Source organism: Meles meles, chromosome X (genome assembly GCF_922984935.1).
Source record: "Meles meles chromosome X, mMelMel3.1 paternal haplotype, whole genome shotgun sequence".
NCBI lineage: Eukaryota > Metazoa > Chordata > Mammalia > Carnivora > Mustelidae > Meles > Meles meles.
Genome location: NC_060087.1, coordinates 6,304,389 through 6,318,561, shown reverse-complemented (window position 1 = coordinate 6,318,561; position 14,173 = coordinate 6,304,389). Strand labels below are relative to the sequence as shown.

General features: G+C 49.9%; 1 protein-coding gene across 5 annotated transcripts in view; it reads right to left on the bottom strand.

The window, feature by feature from the left end:
* Nucleotides 1–14,173, bottom strand: part of TBL1X (transducin beta like 1 X-linked) — a 197,217-nt gene that overhangs the window by 116,678 nt on the left and 66,366 nt on the right. For all 5 annotated transcript variants that reach the window (XM_045996463.1, XM_045996465.1, XM_045996461.1 and 2 more), the window contains exon 2: nt 7,609–7,682. The gene's annotated coding sequence lies outside the window, so the exon portion shown is untranslated. The remainder of the gene's footprint in view (nt 1–7,608; nt 7,683–14,173) is intronic.

The following is a 14,173-nucleotide window of genomic DNA, read 5'->3' as shown; positions in this document are numbered from 1 at the left end:
AGGCAGTCTGGGGGTACTCACCTACTTGACTGTAGCAACACAGGGGTTACCTTTTCAAAACTGCTTTTGCGGGGTGCCTGGGTGGCGTAGTTAGTTAAGCGACTGTCTTCAGCTAAGGTCATTCCTGGAGTCCTGGGATCAAGTCCTGCATCCCGTTCCCTGCCCAGCAGGGAGTCTGCTTCTCCTTCTGATCCTCCTTCTCAAGCTCTCTCCCTCTCATATAAATAAATAAAATCGTTTTTTAAAAAACAAAACTGCTTTTGCACCCTCTAGACAGGACACTTTTTCTTGCTGGAGACTCTCCGACATACGGGGCGACGAGATGCTCCCTGCTCACCTGAGCCCCCTCCTCCATAGTCCTACACGAAGTGTGTCCTAGCCACAGTGCTGGGAGGCAAGTCACCGACCAGAGCGCCTCGTGTCTAAGCATCTGACACGTTCAGTGGTACGCTCGGCCGTCAGCTCTGGTCCCGCAGAACGGTGTCACTGCCATTCCCCAAATCCCCGCACGGCCCAGTGCAGCCCGCCACGACTTGCACATGCTTTCGTCCTCTTGAAGAAGTCATACTGCAGGTTTACTAAGACGCCCGGGAAGGTCCCCTCCATGCTGGAGCTGGGCCTCTCGTGCACCGGTCCCTGCCCGACACGGGTGCGCTGTGCTCTCCCCAGCCTCTGGAGACGAAAGACCTGGGAACTTGTTTTGGCCCCTGGCACCCCCACAGCTCCTGGGATGCGGGGCAGCTCTGCCTGCAGCTGGGGAGGCTCGTGTGGAGTACACGACTCGGCACTCCTTCTTGGCCGGGCGGAAGCCCAGAGCGCGACAGGACAGCAGTAAGCCCAAACCCGAGAAGACGTGGCAGCAGACGTCTGTCCCCGACAAGGTGATGGATTGTGTGCCCATCGGGTCACGCCAGCCCTTGCGAGCCACGGTCCAGAATTTCCTTATTCACAGGTTAACGACTCAGCACAGCTGCAGAGTTTAGAGGTTTCCAGAGCCATAAATCCATCCGCTCCCTGCTTATCTGAATTTCATACAAGATTAATATCTACCCTGCATCCTCTGACAAAGATAAACAGCTACAGAGCACGAAATGACAGTATTCTTGGAGGCAAACACTGGGAAAAGGACTCAGCGGCAAACGTGCCGTCTGCAACTGAAACTTAGGGGTTTAGGGGAATCCATATTTTGTAAACCCAATCGCATGTGGTCACACAGAAAAATGTCTTTAAAGCAAACGGAGAAGATACTAAAGGCCAAATACGGTGCTTCCGACGGGGAGGTTTTTTTTAATGAAATAATGAACACACCCAATAATGTAATTAATTTTAAAAAGAAATCATAAATTAAAATTTAAAATCGTACTTAAAATTAATCAGCAATATATAATAGAGATTAAATGCAGCCCGCTGTCTAAGCCGGACAAATCCTCCTGCTGGGGGGACCTGCCCTACAAAGAAAGCTTTTCTTCAGATTTACAAAACGACAAGTGGGTGAGAGTGTCTTATTTCATTAGTTTGAAATAAAAAAGCAGACGTCATTCTGAGGAACTTAAAATGCCACGAGAGCACTTTGTGAAGGAAGATAAACCACTCCACCGGCTCTGGCTCCTGCAACAGGCTTTCAACTGCTTCAGCGAGCTCTGCGCTGGCTCTCCACCTGTCTTCCCACCAGCAACCGCAAAGCCCATCTCAGCTGCCGCAGCCCTCTCCATGCCCCGCTCCATCCCTAGCCCCCAGCGCTCGGAAAGCACTCATTATCTGCACACACAAATGAGCGCAGAAAGCCTCATCAATTCTGTCCTACTTCGCACCAAAACGTCAAAGAAATGCACTCTGACTGGGGCGTGTGATTAGTCAGACACCGAGGGTGGCTCTGAGACCACGCCCGTAAGGGGAGAGCACTGGGATGAGTCCTGGGGGAGTGCTGGGATAGGTAACCGGCCGGACAAAGTCAGAGCCCAGTGCTAAGCCCTGTGCCATGACAGACATCGTGTGTCAGAATAACCAAACACCTTCTCACGTAAAGATCTCAGCATGCTGGCTGCAAAGATGCTTCCACAGAGCATCCACGCACAGCCCAAGTGAGGTCCCAGGAGGTGGGAAGAAGAAAGCCCGTTCAAGGACAGGTGCGGGATGGTCCAGTCAGAGAGAGGAAGGAGGGAGGAAGGAGATCCCACTGCAAGAGCGCATGGTGGGAAGTGGGAGGCAGGGGTGCCTTTCTGGAAGCTTCTGCGCCTGCTTTCAATACTTCCACTGCTCCTGCGTTGGAAGCTAAGCAGGAGAAACATATAAAGCTCATCTCAGAAGAGTACAGTTGATTCCTGAACAATTCAGGGCCTAAGGACCCCCACGCCCCACACAGCTGAAACCCTGCGTCAAACTTCCAGCTGCCCCAGAATGACCGGGAGCCTTACAGACAACATGAACAGTCAGTTCACGCATGTGTAGCACGTGACCTGTATTACACACTGTGTTCTCATGATAAAGTCGGCTTTTATTAGTCGGAGAAAAGAAAACGCCATCAAGAAAATCGTATGGAAGGGCGCCTGGGTGGCTCAGTGGGCGAAGCGTGCGACTCTCGATTTCAGCTGGGGTCCTGACCCCAGGGTTGTGAGGTGGAGCCCTGCACTGGGTTCCGCGTTCAGCAGGGAGCCCGCCTGAGACGGTTTCCTCTCCCCGTCCACCTGCTCACACTGGCCTGTGCACGCTCTCTCGCTCTCTGAAATAAACACATCTCTTTAAAAAGAGAGAGAGAGAGAAAGGAAATCATACGGAAGAGAAAATAAATTTACAGAACTGCACTACATTTACCCAAAAACCCCTGCATCTCCATGGACAACCCCGTCAATCAAGGGCCACCTGTGGTTCCGAAGACAGCAGAAGGCTGTGTTAAGAGCACTTGAGGGCGTGCCGCAGGAACGGTCTGGCAGTTTCTGTGTGGGCACAGCACAATTTCAGCACGCGAATCCACAGTCCTTGGCTAGCTCTGTCTAAACAGCAGTGACGAGCCGGTCACAGGGGATCCCACTTGAAATTATTTCGCTGTAAACCACTCAACCATCCACCAGTGGACGAACAGATAAACTAAACGTGGTCTCTACACAGAACGGAGCATTACTCAGCGCCAAAAAGGAAGGGCATTCTGACGCATGCTACCACGGGGATGAGCTTGGGACATACGATGCTAACGGACATAAACCAGGTGCAAAAGACAAATACGGGGCTCCTGGGTGGCTCAGTTGGTTGAGCGACTGCCTAGCTCAGGTCATGGTCCTGGAGTCCGGGATCCAGTCCCGCATCGGGCTCCCTGCTCAGTGGGGACCCTGCTTCTCCCTCTCCCACTCCCCTCTCATGCTCTGTCTCTCTTGCTCTCTCTCAAGTAAATAAATAAAATCTTAAAAAAAAAAAAAAGACAAATATTGTATGATGGCACCTATAGAGATACCTAGAACAGGCAAATCCAGAGACAGAAAGGGGAATGGTGCGTGCCAGAGGCTGGAGGACGGGAATCCATGTTAATGGGGCAGAGTTTCCACTTGGGAAGATGACAGAAAGTTGCACAAAAATGTGAACGTAATGACAGTGAGGCGAAACTCTAAAGTGTAACGTTAAGGTAGTGTATTACATGATATGTGTATTTCAGCACAATAAAAAACTATTTTTTAATACAAAGAAACACATAAATTAGGAATAGAAATCCAGGCCTAGAGCCTCATTCTTTTCCAAATTTACAGTCACACTGAGCGTTGGAGTCACTGTAGGAGGCCCAAGGCGTGTAACTGGCCACCGCGGTGCTTCAGACCCATGCCAGGGCCGACAGTCAGTACTAGGACAGGGACAGAGGGCTGGAGTTTACACACGCAAAGTTGTGAGCCATGTCCCAAACCAGGTGACCTCAACACGACTGACACTTGGGCCAGGTGACTCTCGGGTGTGGGAGGGCGTGAGGGAGGCCGTCCCGGGCCCTGGTAGGTGCTTGTCAGCCTCCCGCCTCCAGGCCTAGATGTCAGTGTCCCGTCCCCACACACCCCCCGCGGCTTGAAAAGCAGGGCTCCAGACTTTGCCACGTATCCCCTGGGGGAAAAAACACCCCCCGCTGACAACCATGTCCTGAACTGAGAGACACCTGGGAACCACCCCTGTTTACAAAGCAAATACTAGGGGAAACAACATCCTGGTTTATTACAAGAGACAGTACTGAAAAACGTCAGAAACCAAAGAACTGTCTCATCATGTTGAGGCCCCTTCCTGGCTGTGTCACGACCAGCACCTAAAGCCAATTTCAAGAGTTTATCCTTGAGTTTAATTCATCAAGAACTTAATTAATGTCCGTGTGAGTCCAACTGCAACGTGAAGAAAGTCACTTGACTCTCAGTCCGTCAGGTAGGAAGAGGGCGCACTCCTCCCGGCTTGCCTGGGCTCCGGAGAAAAGCAATACCAGCTTCCCACAAGGAGCCGCTCTCCTGATCACCTGGAGGCCACGTCTGCGCGGTCCCACGTGCACGTCTGGGCCTTTGCAAAAGCAGGTGAAGCACAAACGGAGTCTGAAAGAAAACAACACCGAGTACATGCGAGCGGCACACTGACAGGGAGCGCCTTTACAAAGCTGGGTTGTGTTCTCCAACAGCACTCGCCAAGGACCTTTCACCCGCGGAGACCACAAAATGCAATTGTGCTCTTGGATTATCCACAGGGAACTGACACCTTTAAGTGAAGAAGCGATGGTTCCAAGGTCACCTCTGAGGCTTAACTGCTTTGGGTAAGACAGTAAGACCAGCTCAGCCACACCCCGCTCCACCCCCACCGCGCACTCTGAGCCTGCTGGAAGGCCCCTCTGGGGCGCCACCTTTACTAAGTTAGAATGAAACCCCCTCAACGGGGCTGGTCTGCAACACGACGCAACAGCCAGCTGACACCAACCAGAGTCCCCGTCTTGTCCCTATTACAATGCACGGTCCTTTTTTTTTTTTTTTTTAATTTGACAGAGAGAGAGACACCGCGAGAGAGGGAACACAAGCAGGGGGAGTGGGAGAGGGAGAAGCAGGCTCCCCACTGAGCAGGGAGCATGATGTGGGGCTCTATCCCAGGACCCTGGGATCATGACGTGAGCCAAAGGCAGACGCTTAACTGACTGAGCCCCCCAGCGCCCCACAGTCCTAATCAACTCCAACACGATCCAACCCTCCAGGCTCCACTGCACCAGTGCTCTGAGCTGCGGCTCCCTCTGGTCACAAGCACCTGGGTCTTTCGTGCCCTTCCTGGACTGTACGAATGAAGAGGAACCGGTGAGAAGTGGTCACCCATCCTGTGACTTAGACGGCAAGAAGGACAGCAGTAGGAGATAAATGAGAAAGCAGACATCAAATGTTTAGAATAAGACACACACAAACACATCCCCTCCACGCCGAGCAAACGGCATACAGCCCAGAAGAAAACACTGAGTATCTCAGTGAACGCTGGTGAGATGCAGAGAAGGTCTGCATCTGGTCCACGGGGCCAGCTCTGTGATCCACCCATTTGTGACCAAATGCCGCCATCTACCCCTGTGAGAGCACAGGTCTCGGATGGTGATCCCCCATTACAGGAAGGTGGGGGGGGCTGTTCTGGACCTCCCAGCTCTGTCTCTGCCACTTCCTGTGAGTCTAACATCAACTTGGAACAGCAGCGTTCAAAGTGACTGTGTGACTGATGAGCACACAGTCCACGAACCCAGCCAAGAGCGCCCCAGCACACGTCCCCTCCGCGAACTGTCTCAGGGAAGGTGTGACCAAATGCCGCCGACATCTGTCACACATGTGTTTTGGGGCCATCTTGTCACAACTGCTGTTCTTTCTGCCCCGTGCGGGCTGGTTCTGAGCGACCCTCCAGTGCCCTTTCAGTCTACAGGCTGTCCCTGCGATACCGACGCGCTTGCAGTCCCCGGGGCCGTCCAGGTCGATGACACCCTGCGGCCCTAGCACTAAGAGTCAAAGTCTCCTTCGAACACGGCGTAGGCACCGTCCAGTCACAGTGCTCACCCTTCCCGCGCCCTCTCTGCTCCCCCATCACCCGTCACCAACCCCCAACCCCCAGGCTGCTTTATCAACTTTCCCTATTAAACAAAAAGGAGTGGGGCGCCCTGGGGCCTCAGTCAGTGAAGCGGCTGCCTTGGGCTCAGGTCACGACCCCAGGGTTCTGAGTTCAAGCGCCTCGCATCAGGCTCCTGCTCCACGGGGTGTCTGCTTCTCCTTCTGCCTGCTGCTCCCCTCCTTGTGTTCGCTAGTTCTCCGTCAGATAAATAAAATAAAATCTTTAAAAAAAAAAGCTTTGCTGTTCCAGACTCCTCTCCTTTGCCCACAATGTCAGCCCCCGCCTACCCGCCTAGAACGAACTTCCTCCGCACACATCCGTACTCCGTCCACCCGCACACCCATCGGGAGTCTTGCCTCCAGGAGGAACGTCCAGCCTCCTCAGCGGCTTGGCCACGTGCTGTTCAGCGCCCTGACCAGAACTCAGGGCGGTCTGGGTGGCGCAGCTGCGCAAGTGTCCGCTTCCGCTCAGGTCACCATCCCGGAATCCCAGGATCCAGCCCCCCACCCCCAGCCCCACTCTGGCTCCCTGCTCTGCAGGGGGTCTGCTTCTCCCTCTGCCTCCGCCCTTCCCCTGCCCCTGCACACACATGCTCTTTCAGAGAATATATAAAACCTTTAAAGAAATAAAATAAATAAAACTTTTGAAAAGAGCACTGCTCAGAATTCCCTCGGCACAGATCGTCTACACCATGCATGGGACACCCATTTCCACTGCAGCTGTCTGCCACGCCCCCCACTTCATGGGTACACAAGGCCTCGCCCCCCCAAAACAAGACACATTTCCCACATCTCTGTATACGCCCCAGTGCTCCAGAGGCAAAAGACTGAACCAATGGTCATCCCAGAGACTGAAGATCTTTCATACCAAGCGCTCTGAAGAGGACGTCCTTGATCTGAGGGCTCCCGGCCTCTTCGTAGACCGGGCGGACGCGGCTGCCACGAGAGCACTCCAGGCCCCCGAAGGCCTGTTCTCCGGGACTCTGGACTGTTTCTGCTCTAAGGACAGCCCAGGAGGGACTGAGAACGAGGGAAAACACAGCTGTAGGGGCCGCCGTCACAGGCCGTGCCGACAAGGTGGTTCTGAAGGACCCTGGCTGGTCCACAAGCGGTTATGTGGTGCCCATTAGTCCGCACACACATACCGAGAAGAACAAGAACGGGGCGCGTGGCGGACCAAGAGTCAGAAGCCCTTGCTGGTCACGAGTCACCTTCTAAAGACAGAGAATGCCTCAAACGCATCTGGGAAAGAAGAGCAGGAACGATACTTCTCTGCAAAGCTGCAGATTGTGCCAGCCATCTCCATTTCTCTTTCCTGAAGTCTCGGACTTCCAGAAGCTCAACAGAAAGAAGCATGTCAGGCAGACACACAGCATTTTCTGGCTAGCAAAACTACCTGTTACAAGAAATCTTGAGAAATCACCATTTCCAGGACTTAGAGCCAATACAGTAACATTTAATTTTTAAGCCCAGAAAATATGAAGAGGTTGACAGGATATTTATTACATAATAAGAAATCCATTTTTACAATTTCACTTACTCAGAGCCAAGTGTAGGCAAATCCCTTCTTCCTTCGAGGGTTTATTTCGAGGCCTGTTTTCTGTCCTCAGTCACCTGTTGATGACAAATAACCAAGTAAGGCAAAAGCAACCATGAAAACATCTTGAAGTACACCGCTGTCCATGCCACAGGCCCGCAGATATCTGAATCAGGGAATGACAAAACCGGACGAATCCCTATGTCAGAAGTCACACAACCACCACCGCGGACTCCTCAGCGTGCTCCCCCAGTGAAGGCACACAAATCTGGTCGGTTTTATTATCGCGCGAGCAATTAGGAGCCTATTACTAGGGAATGTCGAGAACTGAAAAAATCCACTCCGCTCTTACCAGACACATCTTGTCCTACCCCTCCTAAAAAACGCTACATGAAAACACAGGTATTTCTACATTCAACCCAACTCAGCAAGTTTCTACTGACGACGGCGCATTCAGTCTTGCGGAAAATGCAAACGATGCTCGTTGCGGTTCCGGGTATTAGGGACACACGGTGCCTGGCCTTGCGGAATGTTCCCATGTCGGCAGGGAGCAGCGGGGCAACCTGGTGATGGAAGAGCAGGGACGATAAACTAGAAAGCAAACGCCAAGCGAGGGCACGTTGGGTGACAGAACTGCAACTCCAGCTGGTGGGAGAAGACACGGTGACCAGGGCAAGGAGTTTACTCACTTTGGGGCCTGGGGCAGCATTCTTTAAGGAGGGAGCAAGAATGGGGGCGAGAGGCCACCATGCAGACACAGCAAGTGCAAGGGTCCTGTGGTGAGGCTCCCCGTGGCAAGAAGGAGGGAGGCGGGCTAGTGGGCTGGGCACCAGAAGTCAGTAATGGCTGGTCCGGGTCACAGAGGACCTCGCAGCCCACGGAATGGAGTCGGATCCTGCACAGGCCCCTCTACACCTTATGCTTCACCCAGCACCAGAGTTAATGAGAAAAGAAGACGTGATCGTCCGGCTATTTTAAAAAACCCTTCAGGGGCTCCTGTCGTGCTTAGAACAAAATCCAGAGAGTCTCTTGCTCAACGGAGAGCCACCAGTGACTCACAGGGTGCTGGCATGAAACGCGGTGTACAGGGCTGTGGGGGGAAGCACGTGGAGAGGAGAGGGGAGGGGAGAGGAGAACCCAGCATGACTTCTAGCTTCGGGCTTGAGCAACAGTTTGGAAGGTGGTGCCATTTCCGGAGATGCAGGTGGACGGAAGAGAAGAACAGCAAGACTTTCTCGCGTGTTCACTCTGAAACGCCCATGCTAGCTATCAGTGGACTACTGACGAGGTCACGAAGGACCCCAGTCTGAGCCCTCAGGAGAGGGCACGGCTGCAGAGTTAATTCTGGATGTCATCCTGTAACCAGGATTTCAAACGCTCCGCACCTGAACGGGAATGCCCAAAGTCGGGTTTCTCACCCCGGGCACGGTTGTCACCGGGGATCAGATAACTCCACTGGGGAGGGACTGCGCTGCGCACTGAGTGGCAGCCGTGGGCTCCCCCCACTAGATGCTGGTAGCAACCCACACATCCGTTCCCTTTGTTGTGATCACCCAAACTGACCCCAGACGTTACCAGCCGTCCCCTGGGGGGCACAAGCGCCCTGCAGAGAACCCCTGGTCTAAAGACGGCTAGCCGAGGATGAAACGCTGAAGGGAGGCGCTGTCGATGAGACACGGGTGTGCAGAGGGGTAGGAGGAAATCCAGGGGGTTGTGGGATCCTTGGCATCTAGGGACAGATATCTCTCAGAAATCATGGAACGACGAGCAAATAACAGCCACTGATACAGATGACGAGGACAGCAGATGACAGGATGACAAGAAACCAGTCTTCTCTGCGCATGCTCACTACAGGGAAGAAATCTAGAGAGGCTTCACAGAGGCGGCAGCATTCCCGTTGGCCCACGAAGTCAGGCGACAAGGCAGAAAAGGGGAGCTGCAGCTTGAGTGGTTCCAGAGGCAACAAAGGCAGGCAAGAGGGCACTGAGGATTCTAAAAACATCAGGTGACACTCTCGGGGTAGTCAGGAGAGGCGACGGGTGCAGCACAGTCCCAGGGCGCTGGGCAGGGGACAGCACGAGTGCCCCACCCGGCAGAGGTAAGAGGAGGCCACCCAGGCAAGTTCGCCCTGCAGACAGCCCACTCCCAGCAGGGGCGACTCCAAAACACCAGACAACCCACAAAGTTCCTCCCGAGCGCGAGCCCGGGACCCCCTAGCTGAGCCAGCCGCGATCTTTCTCTTTTTCTCTAAGCTTACACGGGCTCATGCCCCTGGCACACAACGCTCAGAGTCCCGAACTGTGTGAAAATGCTGACACAACTTGCCAGACGCCTGACCCACTGCCTGACCCCCTTCCGTCTCCATGACGCAGGAGTATTATCACTTTTAACACTGTTGTATCAAAAGAGAAAAAATAAAAGTTATGGGGGAAAAAAAGAAGGGCAGATCTACACGCCTCACTTTGCTCCCAATTAATTATAAGAAACTCTCTCCGGATCAGAGAGTCCTCAGCTGTGAAATGAGGGTATTAAATTATTTATGAGGTTTCATCCACATCAAAAAATCCGAGGAACCATTTTCCTGTCGACTTCCTTTGTAAATTCTAAGGGAAAACACTTGCAAAAAACTGAACCAAGAACTTGCACAAGGATGCTGGGTGGGGGGAGGGAGAAGAATGTATACATCTATGTGTCCCACAGCCAACCAACCACGGAAATATATCTAAAGGCTGCAGTATTTTCCCCAAGTTGCCGTAATGATTAACATTGGCACCCCAGAGAAACTCAAGTTGGACCATCATGAAAACAATGCAAAAAATCCAAAATATGTTTTCAGAAGCCACTGAGCATAACAGAGAAGCTGCAATTTCCTCCTGAGTCCTTTCTTTTTTTAGTGAGCCCTGAATTACCCGGGCCAAGAGCCAGGGGCTAAGCCACATACTGGCAAGGGGAACCAGAGAATGCTGAACACTTCATCCGCCATGAGGTTCAAGTTCTGTGTAATGAAGCCGTTGTTTCCTGCATTACACCAATACTGAATAGCATTTTTATGTATGGCAATGATTCATTCAGTAACCGATTTTAAATCCGTTGTATCAGTGGTTCTCAAATGCGGCTGTCTCCCGGGGGACAGTGGGCGATGTCTGGGGACATTTTTAGATGTCAGGACTGGAGGAAGAACGCGGCTGGCATCTGGCAAAGCCAGGGATGCAGCCCATAGCAGAGCCCTTCTTAGGCAAAAAATTATCTGGCCCAAGTATCAATTCTGCCAAGGGCGACCACTAAAATATCAAAGTAATACACGTGTGTTGTTTTAAAAAGCAAAACAATGAGGCGAGGCAAAAGGTGAGGCAAAAGACTCCTCTTTTTACGTAGAAGCTTTTTGTAACGCCATCTATCCCCAATTCTACTTCTCAAAGCCACCATTTTTAATTTAATTTTATTTTTTAGATTTTTCTTATTTTCAAAGCAACCATTTTCAAATCCCAGAACTGTCTGTTCTACTGGCAGTGATCCCCGGTATGGCTTCCATGTTTCCGAAAAACCTCAAAATATGCCCTATCAGCTTTGGATATCACTTAGTTGATTTTCTCACACATAGGTGAGGATTTTGGTTTTTTCAATTCCATCCTCAATCCTACGCTAACCTACCGCTTTTCCCAATAGCATAACCGTCTCTGATCAAATCGATACTTGACACATATCATTACAACAACGGCGTGGACACTGGCGAGCAAGCAATATAGTACGATGATGACTCCTTTCTTATGCAACCTTTTTGTTTTCCTTGGGTTACTAAGTGCATCTGTTTTTACTTCCTTCATTTTCGTTTCTGGCTTTATATCCTTTGGTAATTCTTCCAGCAGGGTCCACAATCCTTTGTTTCAGTTTTTCACATGATCAGAATTCTCAGATAATCTGTCAGCTCTATGGGTTTCCCCCCGTTCACTCCTACATCTCCCAAACACACACACATCAGACCTTCCGAAATTTCTTGCCTCCGTTTTGGTCTGTACTTGACAGCATTAAGCCTGTTTAAGAGTCCGTGCCGCCTTGAAACCACAACATCTTGAGAATACATTTTCTTTGTTTCTAGGATCCCAAATCTCCCCCTTTCTTGGTTTACTCTCTCATTTCAGTGGGACACTTTCCCTAGTAGATTTCTGAGAACTGATATATAAAAGCTAAATTTTACTGATATCCTGAATACGTACAAACATCTCCATTCTACTCTGAGTTAACAACTAGTCAGAAGAAAGACTTTAAGTTCCGAGGGAAGATTATCTGCACAGAATTCTAACTCAGTCTCTTTTCCAACTTCCAATGCTGCCATTAAGAAACCTGGTATCCTTCTGATTTCAGATTCTTTACGTGACTTTTAAATCCAGGATACTGCTTAGATACTGCCTTTATCTCTAATATTCGAAAATGACATGATGAGCTTTCACGTAGTAATTTCCATGTGCTTTTTATCCCCTGTTCTAGTCACCTGGTATGAGATTCCTCTCTTCTTCAGACTTAAGATTTTTTCCAGCGTCTCTTCCTTAGAATACCTATTAGGCAAAAAATCGGAATAACCATCTCTCATCTATATAGTAAAACTCTCTGCACTTCGTCTTCACTGACCACTAAGGTACCCATTAGCTGCATGTGGTTACTAAGCACTTGAAATGTCTGGCGAGGGCAACTGAGGAACTGGCTTTTAACTTCTGTTTAATTTTGTTTAATTTAAGTGTAAGCAGTCACGTGTGGCCAGCGGTTACCATATTAATGCAAATCGAAAGACTATGACTAACAGGAAAAAAGCAACAGCAAAGGAGAGGCAGCACCTATAGCACCGCTCTCACAACGATATCAAAGAGGAGATGTTCAGATGCTCTGAAGAAAAAATGTTCAGAAGAAGAAATGGAAAGTAATTTCGAACTCCTCACCACTACTATTTTCAGTATGAGGTCCTGGGACTTCACTCCTTACGGCTTCCTTCCTCCTAAGAACCTGAAGACCCTCTACTTCTGTTCAGGGGGTTCTCTAGGGGGTGGACACTACAGGGGCACACCAGGGCAGTCTCTGGGTCTCCATGCACTCCTTGAAATCTCATTCAACAAACATCACGAACACAACAAATGGTTATCCAGACATTCTATGAACAATGACCATGACAGAAAACAGAACCGCAAAAACCAAAACTGCAAAAACAAACACAAAATTGCAAAAGTTCTGTGCGCCCAAGACAAAGCCAATGAGTCTAGTGTTTCATCCCAATCCCTGGGAGACACTTCCTTTAAAGCCTGGTGCCCACCATACAGCAGGCAGGTAACAGGTGTGCCCTGAAAACAAACTAAGGGCAGGCTCAAAACCAAAAGGAAGTCATTACTGGTTTTTTTCCGACTCAGAAAAGAAACGTATCAGCACTGTGGGAACAAGGAAATAAATGTTTGGGAGAAATCATTTTTTATTTAAGGATCAATGGGGAAATACATTTTCTTCATCTATCATTCATGTAAGTCATTTAATTAATTAATTAACTAATATCGATTCGTTCCTGCAAAACGTTGACATTTCATTATATATGTAGGTGTTGCAAAGTCAGCCGGAACGTATGAACTACTCAAAAAGCAAACGGTCACCAAACAAGATCCTCGTATAAACTTGATTTCTTTTTAAAACTCTTATGATGCTAATAACAAGATTTCCAGGCTTCTATCACCAGCAAAACCAATGCTTCTGATGATGCATCTGAAAGCATGTGGTCAGACACATGCATCATTTACCCGCCACCCCACACCACTAGATCCAACCGTACGCCACTCCCAGCAAATGAAAAATGGGTCCCTGGCTCACACGATGATATACCAAACAGACTCTAGACAGAAAGACCAAGCTATGGTTTGTCATGTGAAAATCTGATGTGGGATTAAGGTAATGACATGACCCAACTGGGCTTGTAAGTACATAATCCCTCCAGACCCAACACCAACGGTTGGGGAGATGGGGGAAGAAAACAAACCCACAGCAAATTTTAATAAGCTATCTTCTGCACAATATTTGTTTCTAAGGATTTATTATTATTTAAATTAGAATGATAAATCTCATTTAAGGGCAGGAAATAATCTTTAGTGAGAAAAAGAACCACATTTAAAGAAGACACATGAACGTATTAGGATAACATCTTTCTTATTCATCAAACTGTCGGTCAAAAGTGATTGGAGTCTCTGCCCACAGGTACACAAGCAGACTGGATGCAGATAATCCTCACAGGACGGTACTCAGTTCTTTGTTTACAGATGACACAGCGCACGGAGAGGTAGAACAGAATCTCAATTAATCTCTTCCTCGTCTCCCAGAGCACCGTCTCCACACTGTGTAGTGAGCATTAAGCATAATTTTCAATGTAAGTGTCAAGCACATTGTCTATTCACGGAAATTATGATAAAAGTTTCCGAACGCCATATGGTCCTGGGGCTCACATTTCAGTTTCTATCCTTGCCCAAACACACGCCTTCCCCTGCTCACCTGGAAAGGTCAATTATACTGCCTTGGGTTTCAGTTAACAGTGCTGCAAGCAAAT